General features: G+C 50.1%; 1 protein-coding gene across 21 annotated transcripts in view; it reads right to left on the bottom strand.

Moving 5' to 3' along the window:
• The window catches only part of Jakmip3 (Janus kinase and microtubule interacting protein 3), a 133224-nt gene extending 118004 nt beyond the window's left edge, over positions 1 to 15220 (bottom strand). For 20 of the 21 annotated variants that reach the window (XM_050137494.1, XM_050137500.1, XM_050137498.1 and 17 more), the window contains exon 1: positions 14887 to 15220. The gene's annotated coding sequence lies outside the window, so the exon portion shown is untranslated. The other variant, XM_050137495.1, reaches the window with a different exon arrangement.
• Positions 15221 to 15657: the final 437 nt, after the last annotated feature.

Here is a 15657-nt window from a genome sequence, read left to right as displayed (position 1 = left end):
TCTCCTACTCCCTGAAGCAATCCTTCCCACGTGTGCAAACACACAGACACACACACACAATTGAAGTCATTCACCAATTTATCACACTAGCTAGGCACCAAGCCCTGACCTGGGCCCACTTTGGAGCAAGTGGCACCCACAGGCTCTGGGAGCAGCACCATGTCTACTCATCTCCAGGAGCCCCACAATCCGAGCAGTACCGGAAGGGATGTGGGCCAGTACACACTCACAGGAGAGAGGGCTGAGGATCCCACAACACCCCCATCTGGGCCTGGAAGGGCTGGTGGCAGGTCCTCTCACTGTGATGCCTTCTGAGTCCCTCTCCCTGACTTGTACTCAGTACCCAAAGTGAACACAGCACCATTATGTCCATTGCTAATCGGCATACGTCACGCAAGCCAGAGCAGAGAATGCACGGCATTCATGCTGGCGGGGCAGAGAAGAGGATGGTGCCGCTTTCCCGAGGGTTAGTATGGGGCACAGCTGCTGCCTTCAGCTCCCAGTGCCCAGAGCCGAGGGCCCCATATTTCTGCCACACTGGAAGGGAAGAGGTGACCGTATGTGGCCTGTGGAAAGACCAAAGTCAAAGGGCACAAACAGTACCTGTCATGTCCCACCTGCTGGTCTCCTGGTCTCGGCTGTATGCGGGGTTCAATTGTGAGCTCCGTATGGGAGGGTGTGAGGTGCGTGTATTCTGAAAATACTCTGTCCAGGACGCCCTGACAGCGGAGCTGTTGGCCATGTATTCCTATGCACTCTAGACTCCAGCTCTGCTGCCTCCACAGGGTGTGGCCTAAGGCCTGCTTAGCACTCTAGAAGCAGAGTCTCCTAAACACAAGGCACTGCTCTGCCCACAGGGTCAGGAAGGGACACTCTGCACTCCCCTTTCCTTTCTGGGGATTGCAAATGGGAGTCTTTTCTCACCTGCTTCTGTTGCTAGGGAATTACATTCAAAATGCAGCCATAGTCAGAGCCAAATAAAAATACTACCCTCCCTCCCTAAAGTAATCATCATCCCTGATTCTGCTCCCTGGAGTCACTTCCTAAAACACCTACAACCCTTGTCTCAAATCCTAATGAGGAGGAGAGGAACTCTGGTGGGGATGCAGGCTGACAGCTTGTGCCTGGGGTCAGGGGCTGGAAGTAGAAGCCCCCAGAATATGGTTTTGGGAGCTTAGGAGGAAATCTGGAACACAGAGTAAGAGTTTGAAACCCAGCATGGGAACCTGGAAACCAGGAGGGAAGTCTGGAATGCAGGGCGTGGTCTGGAACCTAAGGTGGGAGTCTGGAACCCAGGGTGGGAATCTGAAATCTAGGGCCAGAGTCTAGAACCCAGAGTGGGAACCCAGGATGGGAGTCTAGAACCTAGGATTAGAGTCTAGAGCCCAGGGCGGGAATCTGGAACCTAGGATGGGAATCCGGAATCCAGGGTGGGAATCTGGATCTTAGAACAGGAGGCTGGACCCCAGGGTGGGAATCTGGAACTCAAGGTGGGAGTCTGAACCCTGCGCAGATTTTGCCACTCTGTGGGTGGGATTCTGAAAGAATATTTGTCGTGCTTGCTTAGGTTAAGCCCCTGCTGCTGTTGGGCCTAAGGTGGTCCTGTCCCTGGCATCCAACATTCACCTGAGGTGGAAGGGGGGCGTGGAGTAAGGGGCCATAGCATCTGCTGAGGGAGCGCAGGTGTTATGTCACTGCCGAACACCTCAAGTCTCACCAGACGCTAGCTCAAAGTTTGTCGCAGATCCCTAGCCCACGTGATGAGGAGAGGGCCCACCTCTGAAGAAGTGTAGTCCCACATGGACTAGTCACAAGTACACCCTGATCTCCTGGCCTCCTCTCCCTACCCCCAGCCCCCAGACCTACAGCTACCCACCACAGAGACTGTATGTAGCAGGAGAGAGAAGCGTGGATCTTCTGAGGACGTCAGACACAGGGTCCAAGGTGACAGCAACTACAGGAGATGTAAAATGCCACCAAGGGTTCCTGGGGAGTGTGATGCTGAGCTCTTCCAGGTAGTGAGTGGATGAAGCCAAGCGTACAGCTGTTTCCTCTAGATTTGACTGTCATGACTGTCAGCATCTGGCACAGAGCAGCTGGGATGGCCCTACTCACGATCTCACGAGACCGTGCCTATTAATGTTCTCTTGTGGAAGGAGGGAAGAGAGTCAGAGAACTCACGAGGCCCTCCTGAGATCCACAGGTAGTCTCTAAACTCCCCAAGGTTCCAACTGCCACCATGTAAGAGCCAATAAATTGCCTGGGGAAACATACAGAAGTGTAGCGGTCTGTGAGTCACCCAGGGGACTTCCCAGGAGTGAGTCCCCCACGCTCTCTCAGTCACCCTAATGAACTCACAGGATCGCTAATCATGAGCCCCCAAGAAACCTGCCTTCTTTGTAAGCTGCATGGCACAGGGACAGAAAACTCACCCAGACAGCCACACGTAATGACAAGTTGTAGCCAGTACTGGTAAGAGCAGACAGACAGATGGACAAGAGCAGCATGTACCCAGGTAGACCGGGCTCAACAACACCCTGAAATTCATTTGGAATGACTTTGTTCCCTATCAGATTCCAGCGTATAGGTGGGACTGAAATTTCTCCTCAGGGTCTTGGAATCAGATGAGGAAATTGGGGTTTGAGACTCCCAGTTCCCATGGGGAGAAGGCTAATTATTAGGGGGAATGCACATAAACTTCGTTGTGAGAGGAGTCAAAGCCAGGAGACCAGTGCTAAGCTCCTGCTGACAAGGTTCCCAAGTTCAAACAAAAGGTTTAAGATGTCAGGCAGAAAGAAGCAGGAAGGTCAGGCAGGGACATGACACAGTCGAGCCGGCATTAATTAGAGCTGAGACTTGAGGCAACTTACAGGCCCAGCTCCTGCCAGCTGGTTCTGCTGCCATGTGGACCATGACAGTGCTTTGCCACAATCCCTCTTTCCTCTGTTTGGTTCCCCTGCAGTCGCCAGGCGTTCTGGCAAAGCTGACTGGCATCCGGTACCCTCTGATGCTGGGGGAGAAAGGTTGCGTTCATTTGGCTCACATCAGTCTCAAATGCTGCCGATGCTCTCTTCTGCACACGAGGCACCAAAGGACAGCCTGGTGCGTGCTCTGCAGGTCACTAGAGGACATCTGTGATGGGTATTGGGACAGCCCACTTTCACACCTGCTCCAGCCTCTCTGAGGCTCTCTGTGAGGACCCTGGGGAGAGTCTAGAGTCCTTTGGAGGTAAACTGACTTCTCGCCTACCCAGAACCAAAGGAGTCTTATGGAAAGAGCGCGCTGTCCACTTCCCAGGGAAGAACCCAACTTTCACAGCCTTTGAAAGGCTCCTGGAGAGACAGAAGGAACAGCAGGAGTGCCAGTGGCCAGCCCTAGAACAGCTGGGTGGGAAGCAGGGATAGAAGGAGTCCCAGGCTTGCTGGCCAGCCAGTTTAGTGAAATCAGTGAGCTCCAGATTTAGTGAGAGACCCTGTTTCCAAAAATAAGGCAAAGACTTAGGAAGGCACCTCCCGGGTAGATGCGATAGCTCTGCGCTCTGAGGCAGACGCGATGAAGCTCCAACCCAGGATGGATGTAGGCATGAGCTAGCAGGCGGCCGGGGTGCTGGGGACGCAGCCCTGCTGCACTTATTTCAACAAAGCTGTCATTCAAATGCCTGGATTCCACCAACCTGACAGTGCGCAGGAAAGCCAAGTCCATGGGAGAGAATTGGGGAAAGTGAGAAACGAGACTTCCCTTGAGGAAAACTGAGCAAGGTACAAGCTGGTCTCTAAAACAACCCGAGGCAGGAAAGCTACACACAGAGCAAAAGGCAACTTCCAAGACATTCTGAGGGCGTGACAACAAAAACAGCAATAACAACAACAAAAAACACACCCACGGTTCAGAAGCTAACCTGAGAACCAGGGTCACACGCCTATAATCCCTACACTCTGGAGGTAGAGGCAAGAGGATCAGTAGTTCAAGGCTAGTCTCAGCTACACAACAAGTTCAAGGTCAACTTGGACTACAGGATATTCTGTTCTGAGAGGGTAAAACAAGAAAAACCACAAAGCCAAAATTGACACACAAAAAAAGAAAAAGAAATGAAAGAATTATTGAATGACTAAAAGAAGAAAAAAATACCCCTTTTGTTTGTTTTTTCGAGACAGGGTTTCTCTGTGTAAATCTGGCTGTTGTGGAAGTCACTCTGTAGGCTACGCTGGCCTCAGACTCACAGAGATCCACCTGCCACTAGCTCCCAAGTGCTGGGATAAGAAAAACTATCTTAAAAATAAGAAATTAATATTAAGATGCTCAAGGGAGAAAAGACTCAAATGAAAAAGTAATAAGAAACATTGAAGGACAATAAGGCAGGAAAGCCAAGAAAATAAAGTGACATAGAGAAAATTGTAAAGGGGCCAGGTGTGGTGGCATGTTTTAATCCCAGGCAGAGGCAAAAGGATCTCCAAGTTCAAGGCCAGCCTGGTCTTGCCTTTAATCTTCAGCTACCTGAGTGGACTGTGTAGAATTCATAATGAGTTCAAGGCCAGTGTGGGCTATACAGTGAATTCCAAGCCAGCCTGGGCTACAGCCTGGGTGAGGAAAGGAGGGGAGAGGAGAGGAGAGGAGATGAGATAGAGAGAGACACGTGTCCCTGGAAGAGACAGACAGAGGCAAAGACAGACATACAAAGGGGCCAGAGAGCATTTAAAACTATATTCAGGGGCTGGAGAGATGGCCCAGAGGTTAAGAGCACATGTCTGCTCTTCCAAAGGTCCTGAGTTCAATTTCCAGCAACCACATGGTGGTTCACAACCATCTGTAATGGGGTCTGGTGCCCTCTTCTGGCCTGCAGGCATATACACAGACAGAATATTGTATACATAATAAATAAATTTAAAAAAAAAACTATAACCAGGTCGGGCAGTGATGGCACATGGCTTTAATCCTAGCACTCAGGAGGCAGAGGCAGAGTCAGGCAGATCTCTGTGAGTTTGAGGCCAGCCTGATCTACAAGAGCTAGTTCCAGGATAGGCACCAAAGCTACAGAGAAACCCTGTCTCGAAAAAAAAAACAAAACAAACAAACAAGAAGACTATAACCAGGAGAACTGCAGAATGGTCTCAGCAGTTAAGAGCACTGGTACTCTACCAGAGACATGTATTCTTACAGCTTCCACATGGAGGGTCACAACGGCCTATAACTTCAATTTCAGGGGATCCAGTGCCCTCTTCTGGCCTCCTTCTACACTGCACACACATGCTGCGCTGGCATGGAAACATCCCAAAATGCCCATACACATAAAAATAATAAATAAATAATAAATAAATAAATAAAATAAATACAATTTAAAGCTATAACAAAGAAGCGTCTCATATAGATTTTAGAAAGACCTTGGATTTCAAAGGGCTCACCAGGTCCCTAGAAAACTGAATCCAGTTTATTGATTTCAACACATATCTAGTAAAACTACAAGACATCAAAGCTAAAGACGGAGTCTTCAAGGCTTTCAAGCTAAAAGATCAATTAAGTTCCATCAGCAAACGCGAACAGGCATCAGGCCCTGGATACTGAGCTAGGCATAATGAGCGCACACCCATCACCCCAGCACTGCAGGAGGCCAAAGGCTAGCCTGGGCTACAAGTGAGAGCCTGACTCAGGCTTGTGGAAAGCTTGCAGGGACCTCCCAGACTCTGAAATCCAAAGCTAGAGACATTTGAAGAACTAAGTAAAGGCTGTTGTCACTGGAATTTAGCCTTGGCACACAGTCACTACCTGGGCCCTCTGCTGATGGAAGTAAGTTCATCACCAAGGATGAACCACCTGTCCCTCACCACAAAGCTCCACTTAGTGGTTATAATGGGGTGAAGGGGCCTGCAGCCTTGGGAGCGCCCCACCAGAGCCCACGAGATGCAAGTGTGCCGCTTTCCAGTCAGCAGCAGAAGCGGGAAATGGCCGCACAGGCTCAGCTCAGCATGACACTTACCAGCTAGCAAGGGAAAGCGGCTGCCTTACAGAGTACCTCACACAGGGCAGGGGCGTTGGTCCTGGGAACCACAGGATGTCCAACACCTTGGACCCAATGTCCCTGATTAGGTTTTCTTGTCCCAGATCATATCCTCCTTCTGATCAGGACGCATCAGATAAACACAAGAGACAAATGTCTCCAAATAACATTAGTGTCCTCCTAAGCCTCGAGGCCATGGGAAACAGAAAGGCTGGGCAGAGGACATACCACTGGTGCAATATGGGGACCAGGATGGGACTCTGGGACACAAAATAAGGATAGGTGGACAGTCCAGTTTTCATTTTTTGTAAGGCAGAGTCTCACTATGTAGCCATGACTGGAACTCATTAGGTAGACAAGGCTGAGCTCAGTCTCACAGAAATCCCCCTGCCTCTGTCTCCTGAGCACTAGGACCAAAGAGAGGGAAAGTAGGAGAGGAGATGTCACTAGGATAAATATGACATGAAAATGGAGCGGGGTGGATGGGGAGCTGGGGAGGAAGGGGACCAGCCGAAAGGAGAGGGGACAGAGCAGGAACGTGGGGAGGGAATAAGACTAAAACATGGTACCAGTCTGTGTCTGGAAATGCCATAGCGAAACCCAAACCGAATTATAATTTTAGCATATGAATGAAGACACCCTGGTATAACCCATTACTTTGTAGGCTAATCTAAAATATTTCACTGAAAAATTAATAATTAGGACCAGCAAGATGACTCAGCTGCCCAGCCTGATGACCTGTTCATCTAGTTCAATTACTAGAACCACGTAATGGAAGGAGAGAACTGATTCCTGAGAACTGTCCTTCTGCCTACACACATACGCGTGCCCACACTCATGCACGCGCGCACAGACACATAGATAGATAGATAGATAGATAGATAGATAGATAGATAGATAGACAGATAAATGTTTAGAAAATAAACTAAAACAGAATTGGGCAAAAATAAAACTTTGAAAAAAAATAAAACTTTGCTTTTTAGAAAAACAGTATCAAGCATAGTGATGCATGCCTTTAATTTCAGCACTCGGATGCAGAAGAAGGTGGATCTCTGTGAGTATGAGGCCAGCCGGGTTTCTATAATGAGTTCCAGGACAGCCATGGCAGAAGAGGAGGAAGAGCAAAGAAAAGGGATACCAAGACAGCACTTTTTTTTTTTTTTTTAATGAGAGCTGAAACCGGCAGCTGCCCCGTGTCCCTCAGCGGGTGAACTGATGGAAGAAAGATGTGACCACACAATGGAACGCTACTCAGTAACGATGAAAGAATTATTGGCACAGATGAAAGTGTGTCGGCCCAGAAACACGGCACTCCTGAAAGAGCCCAGACACAAAGGCACAGCCTGGTGGGTCTGTTCTTCTGAAGTGCAGGGGCTGAGCTAATGCACCAAGGAAACAGATCTACCTCTTCCTGTCCGGGCAGCAGGGCTGGGGAGGGCTCTTGGCGTAGGGGTTCTATGTGTGCCAGGGCTCGGGTATGTGTCCTCACACCTATGCAACCCCTGGAGAAAAGGTGCGCCAAGAGATGCCGATGCCACTATGTAAATTTTACCCTCCCCTCCCCCCCAAAAAAAATCTAAAAATAAAGCTTAGTTTAGTAAAGCACTTTCAACAAATGCCTTCATTTTTCACTTCCTTTGCTCACTACACTCCAGGGCCTCTAACAGCTGGAAGACATGTCCTATACCTGTAGCCTTCCTTACTGCACCCAGCGGGTGGGTAAAAGAGTCAAGTGTGGGTCGCCTAGAAAAAGCTTACAGTCTACCAGAAGAAGCAGGTGGGTGCCGCCCCCTCCGCAAGGATGTCAAGAGGAAGAAAGACACCAGCATACAGATGGCAGCCAGCCTAGGAAAGTATACTTACTGTCAGTAACCACCACAGACCTGTCAATCAAAACCACAGTGAGATACCACCTTGCAGCCGCAGGATGGTGGGTGCCCATAGAATAGACAGAAAGCAAGAGCTGCACAGCAATTGCAACCTTTTATACCCCTGGTTGGAATGGAAAACTGAGGCTGGCACCATGGGAACAGCACGGCAGCACCTCAAACAGAATGCCATATAACTTGGAGCTCCATTGTAGGTAGAAGAAGTGCTTTGGGGTTTTGGTGGGGTTTGTTTCTTTGTTGTTGATGCTGTTGTGTTTTTAAAAAGGGTCTCATCTAGGGGGTGGAGGTGCACAACTTTAATCCCAGTACTTGGGAGGCAGAGACGGGTGTATCTCTGAATTTGAAGCCAGCCTGGTCTACAGACTAAGTTCCAGCACAGCCAAGGCTACACAGAGAAGCCCCGTCTTAAAAACAAAAAACAAAAAACAAAAAAAAAAAAGAGGGTCTCAGGGATGAGTAGGGAACACTCCCAGAACTTGGTAAGCAGAGGCAGGTAGATCTCTGTGAGTTTGAGGCCAAGCAGGGCTACATAGTGATACCCTATTTTAAGATAGATAGATAGATAGATAGATAGATAGACAGACAGACAGACAGAGTGACTCAGACATTCACACAGCTATGTTCATAGTGGACTCTGGATATAGACAGTATAAAAACAGCCTCAGTTATTCCCAAATCCATGTCCACAGGGACACCATACACAAGGTAAAAATGTGGACAACACACACATACACTAAAGGATAAATGCAAATGGTAATGGTCCTCCCCAGCCTTAGGAAGGAAGGAAGGAAGGAAGGAAGGAAGGAAGGAAGGAAGGAAGGAAGGAAGGAAGGGCTTCCAAAGGATACTAGTTCAAATCCCGGCACCCACGTCAGGCAGTTCCCCACTGCCTGCAACTCTAGCTGCAGGAAACCTCATGCCCTCTTCTAGTCTGTCGGCACCAGAGACATATACACACGAATTTAAATTTTTTTTTACGAATTTAAATTTTTTAATTAAAAATAAAAGGACAGAAGGGGATGCCAACACACTCGGCAACATAGACGAGCGTCACAGTGTGTAGGACGCGTGAGACTTGCAGAGATGACGCTTGGTGAGATGAGCCAGTCCACACTGTGATTTCACTTCTGATGTCCCCAGAACAGTCAGATCAGAGACCGGGACAGGGCAGATCAGTGGCGAGTTGGCATCTAAAGGGGATGAAGTTTCAGGGTTTTTAAAAATATTTTTGTTACTTTTTAACTTGTATGCCTGTGTGTCTACATGTGCAGGTTCCTACAGAGGCCAGAAGAGTGTGTCAGATCTCCTGGAGCTGGAGTTACGGGCACTTATGAGATGCCCAGCATGGGTCCTGGGAACTGTACTCAGGTTCTCTTGAAAAGAAAAATGAGGTTTATTCTATCAGAGATAGCTAGCTTGCCACGGGTCAATATCCCACAAGTCTCTCCCACCTTTAATCTCCCCCACCTGTTAAAACTGTGGTTTACACAAAAGCCCTGTGGTCACCACCCATCTTAGAACAAAAGCCAAATGTCATCCTGCCCCGTGTGCTTGCTAGCCCCATTTGGGTCACGGCACACCATTTTATCAAAAACAATTGGTTTTTTATCCAAAAAAACTTCCTTTGTGTGATGCCAAGATTATTCTTTGTTTCTACCACTTGGCAGAGCAGAAAGGGCTCTTAACTGCTGAGCTGTTTCTCCAGCCCTAAAGTTTCAGGTCTGCAAGAAGAAAATTGAGCTGGAGGTGGGTGATGGCCATGATAATTTTGCAAAAGTATCAGTGTACGCCACAGAACCATGCACTGCTCAAGATAAGAGGTTCAGGTGTCCAATTTTATAGGCTGTATATTTCACCACAGTTAAAACACACACAACCAACGAGTCATCTTTATCCCTCTTTAAACCTGTATCTAATGGAATCTTAGTGACAGTGGGAGAGAGCAGCTTCCTATGGCACCTCCAGAAAGAGCCTCCACTGACCTTGCCTCTGGTGGCCCTACTTGGCCTGTTCCTACCCTCAACGAAGTCAGGGCTTATGCTGGGCGCGTGTGCAGAAGAAGAGTCTTGGATTTCAGTTCCACGTGGGCTTACTTCCTGGCTTACTTCCAAAACATTCTTCTCCTCCCGAGATTTTGATTCAAGAACTCTGGGAGGGGGACAGAGACTGAAGATCCTTAGCCTTGGAGCCCAGGGAAGGGCACACAGGCTCCAGAGCCCTGGCTTGGAGGGTTCATCTCACAGGAATTTCAGCGGAGGGTGGTGGTGGCTGGAAGCTCCCCTACTCGGGCTTCCTAGTGATTCTTCGACATTGCACTCTGAACTGCCGAGGACATGGGCTTCAGCAGTCGCTGGAAGTGGCAAAAATAATGCACCTGCCAGCCTCCTATCAAAGGTGAGCACTGGGGGAACACAATCCAGCTCTGCATTTCTCCTCTCTAAAGGACACCAACCGAGAACCTAGAATAGCCTGGGTATACGCGGGGTGTGTGTGTGTGTGTGTGTGTGTGTGTGTGTGTGTAACAAAACTGAATGCAATACAAAGGCCATAAAACGTCAGCAGAGGGAAAACAGCCAAGTTAGAAAGTAAGCAGTCAAAAAGCTAGGTGTGGGCTGTACACCTGTAATTCCCACACACAAGAGACACAGACAGGAGAATTGCCATAAGTTCAAGGCCAATTTCAGAAGTACATATGCAGCAAGACTGGGACAGTGAAACACGGAGTAGGTAAACTGCAGCCAGAAAAGTTGGTAAAGACATCATAGCAGTTGCTACAGAGAAAGTTTGCACATGTTAAAAACAAAACAAACTCAACACATACACAATAGAACAGTGATCAAGACCAAATCACAGCTGGGCATGGTGGTACACGCCTTTAATCTCAGCACTCAGGAGGCAGAGGTAGGTGAATCTTTTTGAGTTCGAGGCCAGCCTGGTCTACAAAGTGGGTTCTAGGACAGCCAGGGCTACACAGAGAAACCCTGTCTCGAAAAACCAAACCCCCCCCAAAACCAAAAAAGACCAAATTACAAATAGTCAGGAAATGGGTAGAGGTAGTATTTATTCGAGTTCAACCCAAGCCAACCTGGACCCTACTGTGAGATGGGAGTTGGAGACAGAAGAATCCCAAAGGCTCTGGAGACAGCTAGACTAATAAGTACAGTAGAATACAAAAGCCCCTGTCTCAAGATGGAAGCTGAGGACCAATATTTACCTCTAACTTCCATCTATGTGTGATATGATGTGTGCACCCACATGCATGACTGCACACACACACACACACACACACACAAAGAGAAAAGAAAGGGAGAGAGAAGGAAAGCAAATAAGTCAGTAGGAAGAGAAGCATCATGGCACTGTTTGGTGCCAACTTGGGGCTTTCTGAGTGTTTATGTCTGCTGAAGGTGACTGGGTTGACTAATTTTTCTGCTACATCAGGCTGCATGGAATCAGAGGCGCAGAGGAACCCAAAGTATAAAAGCATAGCTGTAAGGCCAGCAAGGCCCCAATGGTAAAAGGATTGCTGTTGCCAGTTAATCCAAGCCGGACTTGCCCTCTTATCCTCCAGTCCCAGGAGGGATGAGAAACAAGACTCTGCCCAACCTGACTTACTACAGAGCAGAGGGAAGAAAGACATGCACAATGTGAAAAGGGAGCCAGGGCCTCATCAGGGCAGACCAGGTTTCCTAAAAGGTGAAAGTCCTTATGAACACCACAACAGAACCTGTCCTTGAGTTCCACCTACTGCCAGGGACAGTTTAAGCCCTCTGCAGCTCAGCTGTTCCCTTTACTGTACCAGCCATTCCAGGCAACAACTTGTGTTCAAACCTATCTACTCCTAGACAACCACCAACCATAGAGTATACCTGCGGGGTTTGAGGACCCGGCTGATGTAGAGGCCAGACAATGTAGCTGCACCCCCAACCAAGCCTCCCATAGTCTTTTTTTAAAATATTTATTAATTATGTTACAGTGTTATATCTGCATGTACACCTGCAGGCCAGAAAAGGCACCAGATCTCCTTACAGATGGTTGTAAGCCACCATGTGGCTGCTGAGAATTGAACTCAGGACCTCTGGAAGAGCAGCCAGTGATCTTAACCTCTGAGCCACCTCTGCAGACCTGCCTCCTAAATTCTTAACACTCAAAGGAAGCACCTAACCAGGCCATGAACACTGCCAGGGGCTTGCTCTCCTCAACTCCAGACGGCGGCACCTGTACTGACGCTGGGGCAGTGGCTCCAGGAACACAGCCCCCGGTGTCGTCCTCTTCCTCAGCACCATTCCTGGCTCCCACACACAACGACGTCAGGACAGGGCAAGCCCAGCAGAGCACACATAGCCCTCCTGAGGCCACTTCCCTCCCAGCCAACTCCTGACTCACAGAAACACACTCGTGATATTGTAGTGACCCATAGCAAATCCACTAACATAACGTGGGCTATGAGTGTTCATCAAGAAGGGTTTGGAAAATGGAGGGTGCACAGGGGAGATACTGACTTTTGACACAGAAGGAAACCGCACCGTGTATGGTTTGCATGGCTGAAGGTTGCTTAAGGACATGCTGGAAGGCCAAACAAACCAATCACAGACAGACAAGAGCCGCCTGACTCCACTTATGAGATGTCCACCATGGTCAAGCCAGACATTCATACGATGGCAATGGTGGGCGGTGGGAGCGGACACGTGCTCTAGGGATACTATAGGGCACTGTGCCTACAGCTGGCCATGACTGACACCGGCAGGGTAATGAACTTGGTGTGTGGTTTTTCTCACTGCTGCCACCCAATACTAGGTCAAGGGGAACTTAAAGGAGGAGAGACTTTATTGTAGTTCAGTTTCCCAGCAGGGTGGAGGTGGGGGGGGGCTCTGCGGCTGGGGCTCTGAAGAGAAGATGTTCACACACGAGCCTGTGGGAGACATTTCCCACCGAAACCATTAGGCTTAGAATCTGCTAAGAGGACAGACATTCCGAAGAGTGCTCCCACCTGCCATAATAAAGCCAAAAATAGAAGGGAGGTGGGGAAAGAGCCCATCTGGCTGTTCTGATGGAGAAGGCCATGCTGTTCTCACTGGAGATGGAGGCAAGGTGATGGTGAGGGAGGGATTCGTGCGCTACCTCCAGCAGTAAGAGAAGCAGGACGATGCCTGCACTGCTATTTATGACAGGGCTCCTCTTTCTTGTCTTTTCGTTTCTCATAACAAGTTTCATTGAATTCAGGATTGAGACAAAGGCATATCTGTAGCTCAGGTTGGTGCAGAACACACCTTACAGCCCAGCCTGAACTCAAAGCAATCCTCCTGCCTCAACCTCCAGAGTGATGAGCTTATAGGTGTGAGCCACTACATCAGCAATATATTTTTTAAAATTTTTATAGCAATTTTTCATTCTCCTGGATTTTGAAATTACAATAAACACAAACTTAAGTACCCAAACTCCAGACCTTGGACGGGCTGGCTGACTGCTGTCAGCTGCCACATATGGTCAGATTGTGGGTGGCAGATTCTTCCAGTGTAAGAAATGGGAGAGGCAGAGCAGCAAACACCGTTAGGGACAGTTTTTTTGAGCCATCAGAGTGCAGCCTACATCCCTTTTCCTCTCCAAATTACAGTGTTTACTTATCTAGTCTTTGAACTAGCTGCGGGGACTCACACATGTCTGACTCTTGTTAACTCGGGTGAGTCCAGTCTGTATGGCACTCAGCCCCTGGGAAGGGGACACAGGTTCACAGACACAGAAATCACATGGAACCACATGGGCTTGGCCAGCCCCCTTTCTGCAGGAAACACTCCAGTGCCTTCCATGTTTCTGTACCTCAAAGCTTGGTTACAAGAAGGTAAACCAGGCTCCTCCTCCCCCAGTGTAGAGCGAAACACTGCAGGTGACTGCTATAACGGTATAAATTCACAAGCACACGCTTCCTGGAAGAAGAGGGCCAAGAAGGCCCTGCTTTTTGATTCCTTATCTTGGTGGAAAAAGGGTTCTGGCGTCTTCGCTCCACCCACAACCCGAGCTGGAAGTAGCCCCTCCCGCAACTGCGTTCTCTAGTTTGGGACCCACAACTAAGGCCAGAATGGTTTCTGGTGTCCTGCTGTTCTGCCAGTGCTCACCCAGATCTGTGAGTCAGCGCGGGGCTCCTGAATCTAGCTGGGACGCAGAAGGTTTTGTTTGGTTTTTAAATCCCAACTGTTTTTCCAAACAGGCAAGGTCAGCGAATAGGCAGATCTTTTCCCTAGGAAAACTGGCCAGGACAGTGTCCTCTCTCACCAACTCCCAAACGCAAGCAAACGGTAATTCAGTGGCCTCCGCACATCCTTAGCATCCCACGGCTGTATGTCCAGCCTGGAAAGGTGGGCCTGGGAAAAATTTAAGCCATCTGCTCCAAAACGAAATCTACACCCCCCACCCCCACCCCATACCCCGGCAGCACCATCCTGGAGGAGGTACTGTGGAGACAGTCGCTCGTCCCTGGCGGTGGCGCACCTGCGCGTCCACACCCAGCGGCAGCGTCACCGGCGGCTCCCTAGGCCTGCGCAGGGCTGGCCCTGCTCCCGCACACCGCGGGAAACCGGTGCGGTGAAATAAACGGCCAATGGAGCGCAAGAAATGTCCTAGAGAGGCAAAGAGGACCCCAACCTGGGCAAAGCCTCCGGACCCCTGATCACGGTGGGGGGGGGGGTGTCGAGCAAGCCCCGCCACCCTGCTCCATCCCGGTGCCATCCTGCTCCATCCCGGTGCCACCCTGCGCCATCCCATCCGCCCATCGTCACCCTTTTCTATACCGGTGCCATCTCCGCCACCCTGGGCGTCACCACTTCGCTCCATGCCGGTGTCATCCCCGGCACGCTGCGCCACCTCCAGCCCGCACCGCAGGGCATCTGCCGGCCCCAGATACTCAGTGCCAGGCGCCAGGCGGACTGTAAAGGGCCCTGATGAGTGCGCCCCTCGACCCCTCCCCGGTCAGCTGTGGGGTGCGTGGGAACCGAGAACCGCGCCACTGCTCACCGAGGTTCCCCACGATCAGGCTTCAGGCGGCGGCGTCTGACGGCCGGGCTCAACCATCGCAGTGTCGCTGCGGCGGGCGGGGGCCGCGCGTCACCGCGGGCAGCGCCCCGAACCCCGGCCCGCCCCTGCGGGCGCTCCAGCCGGCGCCGGCCCAGCGTCTCCCGCCCCCTGGCTTCACCAGATCGCTTCACTTATTCCTTTAAGAAACAAGTCTCGGGTCCTTTAAAGTGAGAAATGACATTGCCGAAAATAACCCTAGGGCTACAGAGGACCCTGCTGCGCCAGTCGTGGTTCTAAAAACCACCCAGCTTAAAGGTGCCTGCGGGTCGCCGAGGGCCACGCGCGTACGAGGGACTATCCGTGGTAGGAATCACTCACCCTCATTGCGTGCTGGATGTGAGCAGCCATGAGCAGCGCCCGCGAGTTGCACGTGGGTGTTCCAACCCTTAACCCTTGGCTTCCCGGCTCCAAGAGCTGCTTTCCAAGGCTCTGTAGGGAGAGAAACGCTTTCAGGCTTCAGCGAGTAGACGGTATTCCGGATTCTGACATTCACAGCTCAGTACTTTCGGCTTCACTTTTGCCCCCTGCCCCTTCCTATACTGGCGATGGAACCGAGGGCCAAGTGCTGTGCCAATAAGCTATATCTCAACCCTCTTGTTCCCTCACTTTTTGTTTGTTTTGTCCTGTTTTCATTTCTGCTGCTATAATAACAAAGTTCCTGATGAAAAGCAACTTAGGGAACAAATAGGTTTATCAGCTTGCGAGTCCAGG

The sequence above is a fragment of the Alexandromys fortis genome, unplaced genomic scaffold (genome assembly GCF_014885135.2).
Source record: "Alexandromys fortis isolate MF-2015 unplaced genomic scaffold, M_Fortis_MF-2015_v1.1 scaffold_3, whole genome shotgun sequence".
Classification (NCBI taxonomy): Eukaryota; Metazoa; Chordata; class Mammalia; order Rodentia; family Cricetidae; genus Alexandromys; species Alexandromys fortis.
Note: the sequence above shows the minus strand (reverse complement) of the source record. Positions and strands in the feature narration are given on the sequence as shown.